Source organism: Balaenoptera musculus, chromosome 13 (genome assembly GCF_009873245.2).
Source record: "Balaenoptera musculus isolate JJ_BM4_2016_0621 chromosome 13, mBalMus1.pri.v3, whole genome shotgun sequence".
NCBI lineage: Eukaryota > Metazoa > Chordata > Mammalia > Artiodactyla > Balaenopteridae > Balaenoptera > Balaenoptera musculus.
In genome coordinates, this window is record NC_045797.1 from 68,221,620 (window position 1) to 68,239,999 (window position 18,380).

At 41.6% G+C, this 18,380-nt stretch overlaps 1 protein-coding gene across 2 annotated transcripts in view; it reads right to left on the bottom strand.

Moving 5' to 3' along the window:
* Positions 1–18,380, bottom strand: part of BABAM2 (BRISC and BRCA1 A complex member 2) — a 431,982-nt gene that overhangs the window by 18,890 nt on the left and 394,712 nt on the right. The window lies entirely within an intron of this gene.

Here is an 18,380-nt window from a genome sequence, read left to right on the forward strand (position 1 = left end):
TTGGATTTGAAAACCCTAAAGGTCATCTAATCCAGGGATCGGCAATGTTTTCCTGTAAAGGGCCAGACAGCAAGTATTTTCAGCTTTGCAGGCCATATACCCTGTCTCTGCAATTCAACTCTGCCCTTGGAGTGATAGCAGCCATGTGCGATATGTAAATGAATGGGTGGGGCTGTGTTCCAATAAAACTTTATTTATAAAAACAAGCAGCTAGCTAAGCTTGCCCTGGGGCTATTGTTTGTCAATTCTTTACCTGTCCAACCCCTCTATTTGCAGAAAAGAAGTGAAGTGGCTCCTTCCCAGTCACAGGACCCACCTGAGACCATCTAAGACCAAGACCCCAGGGAGGAACAGAGATGCTGCTGCAGGCCTCAGAGCCACCAGTGCGGAAGGCCAAAGTAGCCACTGGGATAACTGGAGATTTTGACTCACACATTCAACTTCTCCAGAGAGGACCAAACTACAAGTGGAAAATCACAGGTTGAACTCTAATGGGATTGGGAAAGACAACCCACATATAGAGCTCGGCTTGCAGAGATGTAACCATCGGTTATATCCTCATAAGTATATGTTGCTAATGTTCATTCATCAGTTAAACTCAGGCACTGTCTTAAAATGTCTCTGGTGAAGGGCTGGAAAAAACGGGAAACAAGGGCCTGGCAAGCCACTGGCACTTGCCTGTGAACAATATGAGAAGAAAACAGCAACTTCATTTTTTCCAGTCAGCAGCTAGTCAAACATCAAACAGCACAGAAATAGTCAGAAAGGACAGACCCTCTCGTCCAGAGCCGAGAACAGGTTGTTTCGGCTGTCAAGCATTTTCAAAACAAGTTTTCTTGGTCTCATGACAGCCTGTGGCAAGAACAAGCAAATAAAAAAGAGAGGAAGACCCCCTGATGGCCGCTCCGGGCTTCCACGTGGGCCGGCTCTGCCCACCCGGCCAGGTTTGCTTTCCGAATGTGCATATAAAGCTGGTCTTAGGGCTAATGCCACCTCGCCGGTGACACCACTGAGTAAAGGGCTCCTCTAAGAACTCTCTGGCATCCAGATTAATCATTCTAGTCTGAGGGGACTAGGTCAAAGGCACTGTTAAACCCAAGGGTGCTATACTGCCCCAACTTACACCCTGCTTTGTTTTAATTTTCACCTCCTGTTACGTGGAGGTGAAATTACTCCTCTGAAAGTGAGGTTAAAAGCCCTCTACTTTGAGATGGATTTTTCCATCTCAACCGCGGAACACTTGGTCAGGGTGGGGCAAAGGGATCAGCAAGGAGGCACTGCTGGGGAGGAGGGCTAAGGTCAAGCCGGTCTAGAAAGTGCCATGAACTCCGCACCAGTAGTGATCTTGCTCTTAGGGGCGGCAAGCATGAAGCTGAGAGTGGCAGCGCTGAAGGACATGCAGACGAGTGGAGATCTGGAGATGACAGTTGTCAAGTAGTCCCGAGAAAATGTTCACAAGTCAACCAAACAAGTGTATTGGGAATTCTCAGACGCCCTGAATTATTACAGAAGAACTCAAGGTAGTAGACCCAGGCTGAAGTTCAGACTCAAATTCTGGATAGCTGTGTGACCTTGGGCAAAGCACTTCCCTTCTCTGGGTCTTCTTTGTTTCACTAGCATAGTGAGGCAGCTGGACTGTCCTCCCAGCTCCAGTACTGCGGTCCCCAGACTCCCCAGAGCAGGGAGCCTGTGGTCAGTTACCGTCATGCCTGCTCTGGCCGCCTCGTCACTCACGCCACAGGGACAGCTGAAGTCGCCACTTTGAGCAACGTTCCTGGAAGAAGCTCTGTGAAAGAGGGCTTGCACTTATTCCGTGAGACAAGTTATCAGACCACAAAGGCTGTTTTCATTCTGCCAATTGTCTGTGAGAATGTTCTGAAGAAAGAAGGCTGGGGAGATGTGAAGGCTGGTACAAGACATCCTGCCCCAAACACACACAGCGGGACCCATCAGCATTTACTGTCTCTACCCAGGAAGTGATTTAAAGGCACTGCCAAAGTCTGCTGAGCAGAGCCTTTATTACCTGAGGGACAAGACTAGAGGACGGGTGAGTCCCCCTCCCCAGGAAGGCGGACAGATTTTTCTGACCGATTCCTGAGCTGTCCCTCCACAAAGGATGCCCATATCAATTTAAATTTCAAATAAACTTCAAATAACATTTCAGTATAAGTATGTCCTAAATTTTGCATGGGATATACTTATACTAAAATTATTTGTTGTTTACACGCAGTTCAAATTTAACGGGGCAACTTGTATTTTTAATTGCTAAAACTGGAAACCCTAACTCTGGAGAATAAAGAGTGGGTCTCTTGGGCATTGAGGTGGCAAAGAAAAGGTGAAAGGGCCCAAGACAAGCATTCCTTTATAGTGGTGCACAAGTGTGACCACAGGTCTCAGTTTTTACTGCCTTCCTTAATATTTCCAAGGCAAGAAGGCTCTATTATGCTTTATATATCTATGCCAAGGCAGGTCACTGTAGCAATATGTAATCTGCTAATTTAAGAAAAACCTTATGGCCTACAGAAAAGAAGATCAAGTGTTTTAGCACAGCAGTTAATAACAAGTTACCATTAATTGAACACCAACAATACCTCAGACATTTTACCATCATTTTCCCACTTAACATTCACAATCCACTGTGAGAGAGGACTGTTATCCTCATGGACAGATGAGAAAAGCAACATCCACAGAGGTAACAAAATACTGCCAGAAAGTGGTAGAACCAGGATTTGAATTCTGGCTGGTCTGATCCCAGAGCATCATTCCTTCTACCGTGCAGAACTCTGTTACCTGCCTCTTTTCTTTCCTTCTCTCCTGCCTCATCTACTGCTGCCCTCTTCAAAGGAGACTGGCCTATCTGGAACCCCATGCTTCCCGGCCTCTGAGCCTCTGTTCCCTCTGGCAGGAGTGTCCTCCCTCCATCTCTGCACATCAGTTCCTACCCACCCTCCAGCGTCAGCCACCTCAATCTCAGGAAACAGACATCATCGCCTCTCCTCGGGACTCCGACTGCATTTCACCTGCATGTTGCACATGCTGCTGCCTGATGAGTTATTTATGTAGAATTTTCATCTCACCTCTGGTCCAGTGAAGGCAGACTGTGTCCCACGCATCACTTAACATGGTGCCTGATACCTACTTTGAATTCAATAAATATTTTCTGAATGAATGAATAAAAGAATGGGAAAAATGCTGGTGATCTGGGCAGGACCTAATCAAAATGACTGCCACTACAAATCCACACTGGGGCTCGCCAAACCTGAGCGTCGACCGAGGCAGAGCACCCAGAGACTCTGCAGTTCCAGACAGACAGCTGAGCTCAGTCGCCTGGCAATTTTGGGATAACTCAGGCAATCAGTCTGAGGAAGAGTGGCAGGGCATTATAAGAGCAGAATGCCAGTCTAAAAGTTGGGAAACCCAAGGTATATCCTCAGTTCCTACACTAAGTTACACTGTGACCTTGGACAAGTCACTTCACTTTGTGGGGCCTCAGCTTCATCATCTGTAAAATAGGTGTAACAACGGCAGTACCTGTCTCATAGGGTTGTTACAAGAATCACAGGAATTAAAATATATAAAGCATTTACAGCTGTGCTGGTGCAGTGAAAGCCCTCAATGCATATTTATTATTATTATTGTCTATAAGATGATCAGGAGAGACTGGTTGATCCATTATCACTTATTCTCAGAAAGAAACAACATAGTCTTGCCTTTACATATACGTTCCCATAAATTTCACTTTTTTGGGAGACTGAAATAATGACAGTTTAAAGATTATCCGATCCCCAAAATGATCAATGATGGAAAATATTGGTCTTCTAAATTTGATTTTTAGAAGAGCTACAGAGCTTCCCACTTTGCAATTCTGACTTGTACTCCGTGTACTGAGTAGTTCATGCCATGGATGCCCTGTCATTGGAACAGAATCTCAACCAGTGATGGACGGTTCCAAAAATCAATCAGCGGGCTTTGTAGTTGGGACTCTTCACAACAGGTGGATGAGTTTTAGCACCTGGAGGGCAGCAACCCTGTGTGTGTGTGTGTGTGTTGTGGTCCCCAGTGCTTTGCACATACTCTGTATATACAGTTGACCCTTGAACTACATGGGTTTGAACTGCGCGGGTCCACTTAACCACGGATATTTTTCAATTGTAAATACTACAGTGCTACACAGTCCATGACTGGTTGAATCCGTGGATGTGGAGAAACTCTGGATACAGAGGGTCGACTGTATGTTATATGTGGATTAACCCTCGCATTGTTTGAGGGTCAACTATAGTGTATATAGCTCTTAAATGTTTGCTGAACGAATTACTAGCAATAACTTCACTGCAGAAGCCACTGTTACACTTGATTCTTATAATCACAGCTGCTCTAAAGCCTGTTCTCCCCATGGCCATGGCACTTCTACCTGGCAACTCAGCCCTGACCATCCAGGGCACTTTTTCTCCTCAGAAGTGACTCTGGATAAGGACTACCCTAGATCACTCCAGCCTCACTTCTGCTTTCTTGGCTTCCATTTTCCATTAGGCATGACTAAGTGCCAGAAGTTCTGTCTGGGAAGATAGGAGTCACTGGAATTTTTTGTCCTCTTCTTGATGTGCAGCCTTCCAGCTGGTTTGGAGGCAGCTGTGAAGCAGTGTCTTTCCTTTGGCCTGCTCCATTATCATACCCCTCTTCTTCTTTTGCCCATTGATTAGAGTAATAAGTTCAGCCACAGGAATGTTCACCTTCCCTTAAAGGTACTCAGTGTCAGGTCTCCACACTCTTAGGAGAGCTATTTCTGCTCAAGAATACCTTGGGCTTTCCCCGTGGCCACAGTGTCCCTCAGCCTGCTGGGTGAGCCACTAGGAAGAAGGTTCGATGCCCGGCCGCCCCAAGGGAAGGTGGTGGGTATGTGGATGCAGGCATGCTGCCCTCCAGCCCTTGACTCCACTGCGCTCTCCTGCGAGCAAGGGAGCAGGAAACAGGCAGAGTAAAGGGGAGAGGGCAGAGGCGGCTTGGGCCGGCCCTGGACCAGTGATTGGGTAAAAGGGTTCTAATCTTTGTACTGCATGGCCTTGAACAAGTTCTTCCAGGAAATGAAAATGATGAAGTGAATGTCAAGTCTATGCCAATCACTGTGCTGAGGGTTTCAAATATACCAATCACTCCATTTAATTTCCACCGCAATGGTTAATGCTGACCATACTCAATTCTGGTGGCACTAGATGATGCCTAAGGTTCCTTCCATGTTCCACGTCCTGAGACTGGCCCCTACTGTCACACTTGCCTTTCTAAATGCATCCCTGCTTGGTCACCCAACCTAGCTCTGCTATTGGCTGTGGATTTTGGAGGTCACTGGCATAGTGGTTACTACCCTAATATCTGCTCCCTGTTTTTGCTCACCTCTATAAAGCTGTGAGTTTAACAAGTCATGAATCTAGTTCATTTTCACAGGGGGCCCCTGTGCTGAAGGATCTGACCACAGACAAGACAGAATCCCATTTCTGCAGAAGCAAGGCCTCTGCTTGTCACTAATGATGTGCACAGATCGGATGGTCGTTCTTTGATGCTTCCCCTATTTCTAGAATGCATGCCTTAATGAGAAATGATAGAACCATGCGGCTTGGCCCTCCTGCCTTGGCTGGACTCCACATCATAAGCCCTGAGCAGCCCCGGCGGCACCTGTCAGAAACCAACACGCACATCTGAACAGTCAAGCCTAATTCCCGAGAAGCTGTTTTAACTTGACATCTGAAAAAGTATTACATCTAGAAGTATTTTACTGGGTGTGTGTGTTCAGGGCATATGTGTGCACGTCCCACAGCTGAAGTGTTCTATAAATATTAGATACGGGTTGTACAAAAAGGCATCACGTACGGAGTGTACTTAATTCCATTTAGCAATGTTTTCAATTTGTGTCTGACCTCTGGCAACAGAGATGGAATTTTGTCAACACGAATTAAAAAGTATGCTAAACTACCTTAAACACAATTTTCACTTAAAATCCCAGAAATATGTTAGAGCTTTGTGATCATCAGCTACCAGCCCAGTACTTTCAGATGAGGGTACTGAGGCCCCGAAAGGTGAAGTGTCTTTTCCAAGTTCACATAGGAAATTAATAATGGTGTCCAAATGAGACCCAGGTCTCCTAACTCCCAGGCTGTTATTCTTTGCATTTTCTTTACTTACTGTACGTTTTTCCTTCCAACCGTTCAAAGGCGACTCCGATTCCATGAATAAGCGTGTGTTTCTACTTTGGTATACTATAAAAATCCAAAACCAACTCCCCTATTCCTTCCTTTCTGACTTTATAGGACATCTGTCTATTTTTCCAAGAAAATGTAGGGTTGTAACTCACAAACAAGGAAGTAGGTGTACTTGGCTATCATGAACGTTTTCCCATCCTGGGAGGGATAATCAGAACCCAAGCCTGAGCTGATCAGGAGCTCTCACAACAGCACGACTAAGCGAATTCCCCCGACTAAGATGCGTTCATCTCCCAGTTACTCTTCTGTGTGCAGCTCCTTCCGGCTTGCATGACTGCGACCAGAGAGGAAAGCCTCACCCTGTTTCCCACTGAGAAAGCAGCACGGACAGGGGGTTCAGTCCTGAAAACAGCCCTCAGAGCGGCCAAAGAGTGGAATCAAAGGAAGCCAGGAACCCAGATGGAGGGCCTGGCAGAGATGGCCTGAGAGGTCCTGTGGAAGGAGCGGGGAGGTTGCGTGGGGCTGCGAACGCTCCGCGCCTGGTACAGCCTGGTCTGCACAGGCTGCAAGTGTGGTGAGCGGCCCACTCCAGGATGAGGGCTGTATCAGCAGTAATTGATGGCCGGGCTTTTTAATGGAGCTTATCATTTCACGGCAACAGATGTCAGGTTCTAACAAATAACATGTTCTCTCTGACCTACGCAATTTGGAGAGGATGCCTGGATGCCAGGCAGGTCTGGATTCCTCCCCGTCTCTGTTGCTCTCTCTTCTGAAAGAAAAAACAAACCAAATCCCTTGAAGATACTTTTCAAAATGATTCTCTGTGAGAGTTCAAAGATCCAAGAATTTCATGGTATTTATTTGCTTTATTTTTCTCCTCGCAACTTCTCTCTCTCTAAACCCTAGGAGGGATGGGTCAGTTTGTGAACACGGGAACCCAGGGCGCGTGGGGGAGAGGAAGGTTTGGCGCCCTTAGCCTTCCCCAGTTCCTCGGGAGGCACCATCACTGGTTCCTCTCCTGTCTTCTACGGGTGCTCTCATCCCCCAAGCGAGGCTGGCCTGGGCCTGGAAAATTCCCTCTTCTCTCTTGAGGGGAGTTCAGCTGAGATGAGGTTGGGAGTTTTTAAAGGGAACTATTCCTAGGAAACTCAAGGCAAAAAAAAAAAAAAAAAAAAGAAAACCCATGAATCATAGCAGCAGCCGGGCTTGCAGGCTCTGCCACTGAGGTCTGAGCCGCGATGCGCCCCCTGTGGCCGAGCTTTCTGGGAGCCCCAGCCTGGTTGCTCTGCCTAGCTCGGGGCTCCCCCTTCCATTCCCAGGACGCTTCCTGCCCAGAATGGCTCAGTTCTGCAGCTGTGAGGGTGAGCAGTCACAGTGGCCACAAGTCTTACCTTCCTGGTCAACCCCTACCCCCGGGGGGCCAGATGGGAGTTCCAAAAATACAGATATAAAGGGGAGGGATGCGGGGGGCGGTTAGTGGTCCTGGGAGAGGGAGAGGGCTGCAAAGTCCCCGTCAGGGTTTTCCCTAACACAGAGCGATGACTGGATACCTGGGCCCCAAAGCTGGTTCAGTCAGGGTTCCCTCTGGCCAGCTTACCAAGCACAGGGACTGCAGAGAGAGGCCTGATGCCACAATTAAATCTTAACCAGAAGATGTGAGTAGGCTCACATTATAACCACTTATGCTTCAAGATCACCCCTCCCCCCACCAGCCCTACCCTGGTCTCTAAAGAATTCTCAGGCCTCAGGGCTCCTGCAACCGTACTGTGAAGTGCCCTCTTAGGACTGGGATTTCCACGCTGTGTTCCATGGCCTCCCAGAGGGGCCCCGGAGGCCACAGTAAGGGATAGGGATGAGGAGCACATCAGGTGACCCCCTTCTCTTGAGGAGAGAAGATCTATTTTTATCTGTTTTACTTAGAGGGCTAATGCTTAAGACTGGATTGAAGCATTTAGCAGCTAATGAGAAGTTTGAAGGAAACAGTGTCTTTGGGAACACTAAGGTATTAAAGATGAAAAATAATTGAAATAGCCCAGAATGTACAATTTTAAAAAATGATTGAAAGAGAAAGTTATTCTGCAAAGACAACAGAATGACAAATAATAGAAGTATGCATGGTGAAGAGCCACATATGGGAAATTAGGGATTGCTTTGGGAGTATCTAGATAAGTTTCTAAATAAGAAAATTACATCTCTTTCTGACATGGAGTCAAGAGGGGAAACAACAAAATGTTTTAGAAGGTTCATGATGAATTGCCCCCATGTGTTGACCGAGAAGCTATTTTTTGAAATATTCCATTTATATAATGGATTTAATGTGTGACAAGCCATTGCAGTAGGTAGTTTGAGGGTTCAATGCTGTTCTGAGAACGTACTCAGGCCTCTAGGATCAACCTAATGCTTTATACAATGAAACTCAGGGAAAACTCACTCCACCTATTCATAGATTTATCAAACTAGAAAGGATTATAAAAAATTATCTGATTCATTTATTTAGACAGAGCTAAAGCTGTGTATAAGATACCAAGGTAGGTAAATAGCGGGTTCAGTTTTTTTTTTTAAGTGATAGTTGGTTTTATGTAGATTATACAATTGAAGCATGGAGTTTTTCCACTTTTCAAACTGGCTGTACTGGCACCAAGAAGACACAACCATAGGAGACAGCAGCCATGGATGGAGCAGCCTAGAACTTAAGAATCTCTGGCCAAGTCACTGAGGTTTGAGGGACTGTTTACTCGGTTGCATGTGTAGCTAGCAATGCTGACTCCGCTATCTTTTAATTAAAAATCTCTGTTTTTCCTCCAGGTATGATGATGCTGAATTCTAACATTTACTGAATGCTTATGACATGCCAGATCCTATGCTGGACAATTCACCTACATTACCCTGTGTAGTAGGCAGAATTCTAAGATAGCTCCTAAGATTCCTCACCCCCTGGCGTGCACTCCCTGTATAATCCCCAGGACTGTGAAAATGATGAATTTCATTCCTGTAAGTGGGTTATGTTACATGGAACCGATGGATGACTCTAAGGAAGGGAGATTAACTGGTAGGCCTGACCTAATCAAATGAACCCTTTAAACCAGAGACTAGATGTCAGTGACACAGAGGTCAGAAATTGGAAACATGAGTGTTTGATGTACTACTGCAAGCTTGATGATGGAGGGGTCCATGTGGCAGGGAATGGCCTCTACCTGACAGCCAGCAAGGAAGCAGGGACCTCAGTCTTACAGCCACAAGGATCTGAACTCTGCCAACAACCTGAATGAGCTTGGAAGAGGCCCTGGGCCTCAGATGTGGTAACGGCCCCAGCCAACACTTTGATTTTAGTCTTTTGGGACCCTAAACAGAGAAGCCAGGAAAGTTGTGTTGGATCCACAGAGAGTGTGAGATAATAATTTGTGCTGTTTTAAGATATAAAATTTGTGGAATCAACAATAGAAAATCATCACACACCCCATTTGATATTCTAAACTAGCTTCACTATTTTATAGATAAGGAGACAGACTATGAATTTGCCTAAAGTCACACAGCTAGTGATAGCAGAGACAGGTTTAAACCCAACTCTCTCTTGACTTTAGGGTCAGTGCTCTTAACTGCCACATGCATTTCCTCTCTGTATTTATGTTACTCAAATGCCAGGCCTCTGAGGAGGGAGGCTCAGACAAGTGGTAAAGAGAATGGGAAACTTTATCTATCTGCCTGGGTGTGGATGTGCAGAAAGCCAGAATAAAATGGAGCATAATTTTTCTTTCTTTTCTAAAATTCTTTAGAAGTCAACTGACTATTAAAAGCCAAAGTAATAACAATGTATTGTGGGATTCATAATATATGAAGAAGTGAAACATCTGAATATAATAGCACAAGAGAATTACATTGTTTTAGGTTTCTACATTATACTTGAACTGTTGTAATATTAATTCATGGTAGACTGAGATAAATTAAGAATACATTTTAGTGTGTTAATAACTAAAATATGATACAGAGAGCTATAACTAAAAGACCAATAGAAGAGAGAATAGTATACTAAAAAATACTCAAATAAATCAAATGGAAGATTTGGAAGGGAAGAACAAAGGGATAAAGAACAGGGGAAATTAAACAACAAATAGTAAGAAGACAGACTTATACCCAACGAGCTCATTAATTATATGAAATGTAAATGAATGAAATACTCCAATTAAAAGGCAGAGATTATCAGACTAGATTTAAAAAACCAAGTTACAAAAGGTTTCCTTGACATATAAAGACACACATAGGATGAAAGCAAAAGGATGAAAAAAGATATACCAAGCAAAAAATAGGCACAAGAAAGCAGGAATAAAGACGCAGATGTCGAGAATGGACTTGAGGACACGGGGAGGGGGAAGGGTAAGCTGGGACAAAGTGACAGAGTGACATGGACTCATATATACTACCAAAATAGATAGCTAGTGGGAAGCAGCCGCATAGCACAGGGAGATCAGATCGGTGCTTTGTGACCACCTAGAGGGGTGGGGTAGGGAGGGTGGGCGGGAGACGCAAGAGGGAGGAGATATGGGGTATATGTATATGTATAGCTGATTCACTTTGTTGTAAAGCAGAAACTAACATACTATTGCAAAGCAATTATACTCCAATAAAGATGTTAAAAAATTAAAATTAAAAATTAAAAAAGAAAAAGAAAGCTGGTGTAACTATATTAATATCAGAAAAAGCAGAATTCAAGTGAAGTAGTATTATCAGAAATAGCAAGAATCATTTCATAATGATAGAATGGCCAATTTATCAAGAAGACAAAACAATTCCAAATATGTATGTACTTAAATAACAAAACTTTAAAATGCAAAAAGCAAAAAATGACAGAACTAAAAGGAGAAATAGACAAATCCAAAGACATAGGTGGAAATTTTACCACCTCCTTTCAGTAACTGTTATAATAATAAACACAAAAAATAATAGTAAGGATATAGAAGATTTGAATAACACTAACAAGTAATTTGACTTAATATGTATACAGAACACTATACCTCAGAACTGCAGGACACACATTCTTTTCAAGTTAACATGAACTATTTATCAAGATAGACTACACGTTGGGCCATAAAACAAGTCTCAACAAATTTCAAAGGATTAAAATCATACAGATTATAATCTCTGACCAAAACAGAAATTAAACATCAGTAACAATAAAACATCCAGAAAAATCCCCAAACACTTGAAATTCAAGCAGAACGATTATAAATAACTCATGGTTCAAAAAGAAATCACAAAGGAAATTAAAAATTTTTTCTAACAAAATGATAATGGAAAAGACATACAGATGGCCAAGAAGCACAAGAAAAGCTGCTCAACATCACTAATTATTAGAGAAATGCAAATCAAAACTACAATGAGGTATCACCTCACACCAGTTAGAATGGGCATCATCAGAAAATCTACAAACAACAAATGCTGGAGAGGGTGTGGAGAAAAGGGAACCCTCTTGCACTGTTGGTGGGAATGTAAATTAATACAGCTAATCTGGAGAACAGTACGGAGGTTCCTTAAAAATCTAAAAATAGAATTACCATATGATCCAGCAATCCCACTACTGGGTGTATACCCAGAGAAAACCATAATTCAAAAAGACACATGCACCCCAATGTTCACTGCAGCACTATTTACAATAGCCAGGTCATGGAAGCAACCTAAATGCCCATCGACGGACGAATAGATAAAGAAGATGTGGTACATATATAAAATGGAATATTACTCAGCCATAAAAAGGAACGAAATTGGGTCATTTGCTGAGACGTGGATGGATCTAGAGACTGTCATACAGAGTGAAGTAAGTCAGAAAGAGAAAAACAAATATCGTATATTAACACATATATGTGGAACCTAGAAAAATGGTACAGATGAACTGATTTGCAGGGCAGAAATAGAGACACAGATGTAGAGAACAAACGTATGGACACCAAGGGGGGAAAGCGGCAGGGGGTGGTGGTGGTGGTGGTGGGATGAATTGGGAGATTGGGATTGACATGTATATACTGATGTGTATAAAATGGATGGCTAATAAGAACCTGCTGTATAAAAACAAAAAAGAAAAAACAACATATCAAATTTTGCGGGATACAGCTAAAGCAAACTTCAGAGAGAAATTTATACCTTTAAAGGCTTATATTAAAAAAGAAGAAAGGATTAAAATCAATGATCTAAGCTTCTATTTTGAAAAAATTGAAAAAGAAGAGGAAATTAAACTGAAAATAAGTTGAGGAAATAATAAAGATAAAAGCATAGATTAATAAAATGAAAAACAAACCATGGATAAAATCAACAAAGTAAAAGCTTGTTTCTTTGAGAAGATTAGAAAAATTGATAAACCCGTAGGTAGACTGTTTTAAAAAAAAAGGGAGAGGAAAAAGATACAAATTTTCACTGTAAGGAATAAAAGAAGTTATATCACTATAGCCCCCATAGATATTAAAAGGAAAATAAGACAATACTATAAACAATTCTATGCCAATCCATTCAACAACTTAAATATGATGGATAAATTTCTTAAAAAAACCCCACAACTTGCTACAACTAACACAAGAAAACATTTTAAAAATCTGAATATCACTATATTTAGTATAGACATTGAATTTTTTTCCCCACAAATAAACTCTACCAAACATTTAGAAAAAAATAATGCCAAACCTACATAAACTCTTTCAGAAAACAGATAAGGAAGGAAAACTTGCCAATTCATTTTATGAAGCCAGTGTAGTGCTATTATCAAAGTCTAACAAGGACAACACAAGAAAGGAAATTTCAGACTACTATCATCCATGAACACAGATGTAAAACTCTTAACATAATTTTAGCAAATCAAATATAATAATATAAAAAAGGATAAAATATCATGACTCAGAAGGGTTTATTTATCCCTGGAATGCAAGGTTGGTCTAACAGTCAAAACCTAATTAATGTAATTCACCACTTTAATAGAAAAAGAAAAGCCACAGGATCATGTCAATAGAGGCAGAAAAAGCATTCTACAGAATTCAACACTCACTCATGATAAAAACTCTTAGCAAAGTAGGAATATAAGGGAATTTCTTCAATCTGCTAAAGACATCTATGTAAAACCTACTGCTAACATGAATTTTAATGTGGAAATATAAGGCCAGATGTCTGCTCACATCACTTGTGTACAACACTGGACTAGAGGTCCCAGTCAGTGCAAGTAGGTTAAAAAAAAAAAAAGAAAGAAAGAAAGAAACTAAAAAATGTAAAGATTTAAACACTAGAAAGAAGTAAAGCTGTTAACAGATGATATGACTATTTATGTAAAAAATTCTAAGAAATCTACAAAAAAGCTACTAGAACTTAGTAGGATTGTAAATTCAGCAATGTCACAGTACACAAGGTCAATATAGAAAAATCATTTCTATTTCTATATACTAGCAACAACTGGAAAATAAAATCTGAAAAGCTATCATTCACAATAAAAGCAAAAACATTAAAAAATATCCAAGACTTCTACACTGAAATCTTAAGACATTTCTGAGGTAAATTATAGAAGATCTAAATAAAACCATGTTTATTGATAGGAAGAATTCGGTATTGTTAAAATGTCGATTCTTCCCTTGTTGACCTACAGATTCAATGCCATCCCAATCAAAATCTCAGCAGGTTTTTCTTTTGCAGGTTGGGGTTGGAAGTGGCAAACTGATTCTAAAACGTATACAGAAAAAAAAAGGACCTAGGACAGCCAAAACAATCTTTAAAAAGAATAAAGTTGGAGAATTTACATTTCCTGATTTTAAGAAACATTGGTATTGGTATATAAACAGAAAAACAGATAGATGAAATAGAATATCCAGAAATAGACCCACTCATGTGTGGTCTATTTATTTTGACAAAGGCATGAAGGTAATTCAACGGGGAAAGAAAGGTTTTTTCAACAAATGTTGCTTAAATACCTGGAGATATATAAACAAAAAAATTAACTTTAGCCTCTACCTCATACCATACCCCCAAATTAATTTGAGATGGATCATAGACTTAAATGTCAAACCAAAACCAAAGCTTCTAGAGAAAGACATAGGAGAATCTCTTCATCACCCTGTGGAAGGTAAATAATTATGAGGATACAAAAATATTAACATAAAAATAAAACACTGATAGGGCTTCCCTGGTGGCGCAGTGGTTAAGAATCTGCCTGCCAATGCAGGGGACACGGGTTCAAGCCCTGGTCCAGGAAGATCCCACATGCAGCGGAGCAACTAAGCCCGTGCACCACAGCTACTGAGCCTGCTCTCCAGAGCCAGCGAGCCACAACTCCTGAAGCCTGGGCGCCTAGAGCCCGTGCTCTGCAACAAGAGAAGCCACCGCAATGAGAAGCCCACGCACCGCAATGAAGAGTAGCCCCCACTCACCACAACTACAGAAAGCCCACACGCAGCAACAAAGACCCAACGCAGCCAAAAATAAATAAATAAAATAAATTAATTTAAAAAAAAAACCTAAAACACTGATAAAATAGATTTCATTAAAAATAAAAAATTTCTGCTCATCAAAAGATACTGTTAAGAAAATGAAAAGGCAAGCCATAGATTAGGAGAAAATATCTCTAATACATATTTCTGACAAATATAAAAAGAACTTTTAAAACTCAATAATAAATAGACCAACAACCTGATTAAAAATAGGCAAAATTTGAACAGACCCTTCACAAAAGAAGACATACCAATAAGCACATGAAAATATGCTCATCATTACTCATCAGGAAATCAAAATTAAAAACACAATGCGATATCACTTCATCCCCTACAGAATAGCTAAAATTAAAAAGACTGATAATACCAAGTGTTGGAGGAGAGGATACGGAACAACTGGAACCCAGCATATTGCCGGTGGGAGTATAAACTGGTACGACTTCGAAAAAGGTTGTCAGTTTCTTATATAGTTAATCATACACATACTCCCAGGTATCTACCCACAAAATTGAAAACATATGTCTATTAAAAAGCTTATATAAGAAAGTTCATACCAGCTCTATTCATAAAAATCCCCAAATTGGAAACAACCTAAATATAATATGCAGATGAATGGATTAGTACATTATAGTATATTCATATAATGAAATATTGCTCAGCAGTAAAAAAAGGAATGCCATAACAGATAACTCTAAAATAATTATGTTGAATACAAAAGACACAAAAGAGTACAATCTGTATTATTCCATTTATAAGAAGTATCTAGAAGAGGAAAAGCTAAGACATGGTGATAGAAATCAGACAGCATTGTCTTGGGGGTGAGGAGACTAATTGGAAAGAGGTAGAAGGTAACTTTGTCAAAACTCCATCAAAAGATACACTTAGGGACCTCCCTGGTGGTCCAGTGGGTAAGACTCTGCATTCCCAATGCAGGGGCCCGAGTTCCATTCCTGGTTGGGGAACTAAATCCCACATGCATGCTGCAACTAAGAGTCTGCATACCGCAACTGTGAGCCCACCTGCTGCAACTAAAAAACAAAGATCCCGCACGCTGCAACTAAGACCCAGTGCAGCCAACAATAAAAAATATTTTTTTTAAAAAAAGATACACTTAAATCTGTCCACTTCATTGTATGTAAATTATAAGTGTATGTAAATTACACGACAATAAATATCTTTAAAAGATATATGCAAAACCCTTGCCTTCAAAGGACTCACAGGTCGATTAAGGAAATGAGATATATACAAAGATGTGAAAAAAATCAAAGAATAATACAAAAGAGATTTCAAAGCAGTATATGACCAACAGTCAACCAACACTGGAAAGAGGGGAAAGAGCTGCCTGCAAGTTAGCATGGATGGGAAAACCGTAAGGAAGAATGTGGAAGGAAGGGTAGACCTGCAGGAGCAGAAAGACAGCAGGAGGAGAGCAGTGGGCACAGGCATCGTGGGACAAAGCAGAAGCTAAACCCAAGGGTCTTTCACATGTCCACCCACTGACTGACCCTTCATATCAAGCCCATCAGCAGGGAGGAGTACAGTCTTGTTTTACACGATGAAGTTCGGGAAGGTTAATAGCCCTGCCCAAGGCCATAGAGCTTACAGATTAGAACTTGTGATAGGAACTGGGGCACACATGACCCTGAAGCCTGTGCTCACCCAGCAGAGGGTAATTCACTTGTGAGGACAGAATTTGCTGAACAGCCACGAGCAAGAAGTACACGTCACAGGAAGAGCCCTGGCCAGAAAGTGTCCTTTCTGAATTCACATGCTTAGAATTTTGCTCTGCAGGAGGGAATAAACAGCTGACTCCACTCAAAGGGCTCTAGCGCTGTTCATAAACCATGAGAGTGTTTATGTCCTGGGCAGAGCTCTCCAAGTGAATTATAGCCTTTTACGCACTGTGTACATACAATATTTTCAGCAGGGGGTGTAAGGAATGCTGCAGCTGACCTTTCTCTCTTTCTGTCCTGTCTCTCCACCTTCTCCACCAAACTCTGGTCTGTACTGCAGGACAGTTCTCTGGTTGTGCTTATCCATTACCTGGCCTTCTGACACAGCTCAGGGAAGTTACTCAGGTCAATTAAAGAAGGAGCTTTTAAACTATTTCTTCTTCCTAGCATGAGCTGCTGGCTTTCTCTTTTATTACATTTAAAATGCATCCATCTTCACTACAGTAGAAAGCAGACTTTTTTAACATTACTTCGGATGTTTTCTTTAGGCTGGTAAAGTAAAGCAAATGTCTCTTGCAACTCTGAACCAATCTGTTAAGATAAACAGGCTTCACTTACGATATTCCTATACTGAAATCATAGGCTTGTGGTCTGCGACTCCTTAAAGACTCAATTCATACATTCTAAAATGTCTACTTAAGAAGTGCGCGTGTGCGTATACAGACACACGGACACACACACACACACACACACTGAGATAGCTTTGCCATGGAAACCACAAAAACACATCTGGTTCAGACTCCACAGCACATACCACAAATAACAGCCCATCTTCTAAGGGCAGATCCTATGTATACACAGGGAAAGCCCGGAGAATTAAACAACTGCAATCCCTCAAATGTAAAACTTACATCATAATCCCCCTTTTCAAGTTTATTTCAAGATAAGTCAGTCTTACTCATTGTTATTAGTTACATTTGCATATGTTTGTTTTTTTCCCTTAAATAGAATTTCAGACTTGGGCATCACAGACAAAGAGGAATACAGGGAGGAAGGGCACACTAAAGGTTCAGGTAAACAACAGCTCTGGATTCCACATGTGAATCTGGGGAGGTCTGGATTCCTAGAGAAAGCTACCCTGTCATTATTTAAAAGAGCCCCAACCCTGCTATGAGTGAAGGTCTTGTACTACAGAACATATAGATGCCAGTGGGTACCTGGGGATGGAAATAGGACCCAGGGAGGGGAAGGAAAGAGCAAGAAGTCTTACCAATCAAGGAGCATTCTAGGTCTGGAAGGCCAGGTTTTACTAGTAGGTACTTTAAAACCATCACATGTTTGATATGATAAAGGCTTTGATCTCTCCTGTTGGGCTATAAATTCCATGAAGACATGGACAATTTCTAATTTATTTATCATTGTATCCCCAGCAAGGGGCACATTGCCTGGATCATGGTAGATGCTCAGTAAATACTGGATGAGCAATAAAGAGGATGCTGAATTGATATTCTTCATTTCTGTGATTCTTTGGATCTGATCATCCTTCAGCTGGGATCACAGGTGTGAGCATATGGCTGTACGGAGTGATAAAGTAATAACCACCTGCCACTCTTATGATTTACTTTTGGAAGCTATGGCGTTGATCCACTGTTGCTTCAATCTAGGAAGGCCATGGTTTGTGAAGACTGGTGTTCCAGATACTAAAGTCTTACCTGGAAAAAACTCTCTGCATTTACATTTACGTATTCCATATGACTGGTGAAAGCTTTCTATAGAGAGATTCATGTGCAATAGTAGTATCTCTAAATTCCAAGCTCCAGCTAACTTCAACCTTTATCAAATTCCCAACTTACTTCCATAAGGATTTTAACAGTCCTAAGCTATTTGTGTAGCCATTTATTCAATCAAAGAAGACATAGGCCCTACTTTGGGTAATGGCTGCAGAGATGCAATGGGATATATAATTCACTCTGTTCCTTCAAAGACATTATAGGTCCATATGAAAAACTAGGTACTGGATCCCTGTGTTGACTACTAGGCAAAAATTCTATTTGTTTACTGTCAGC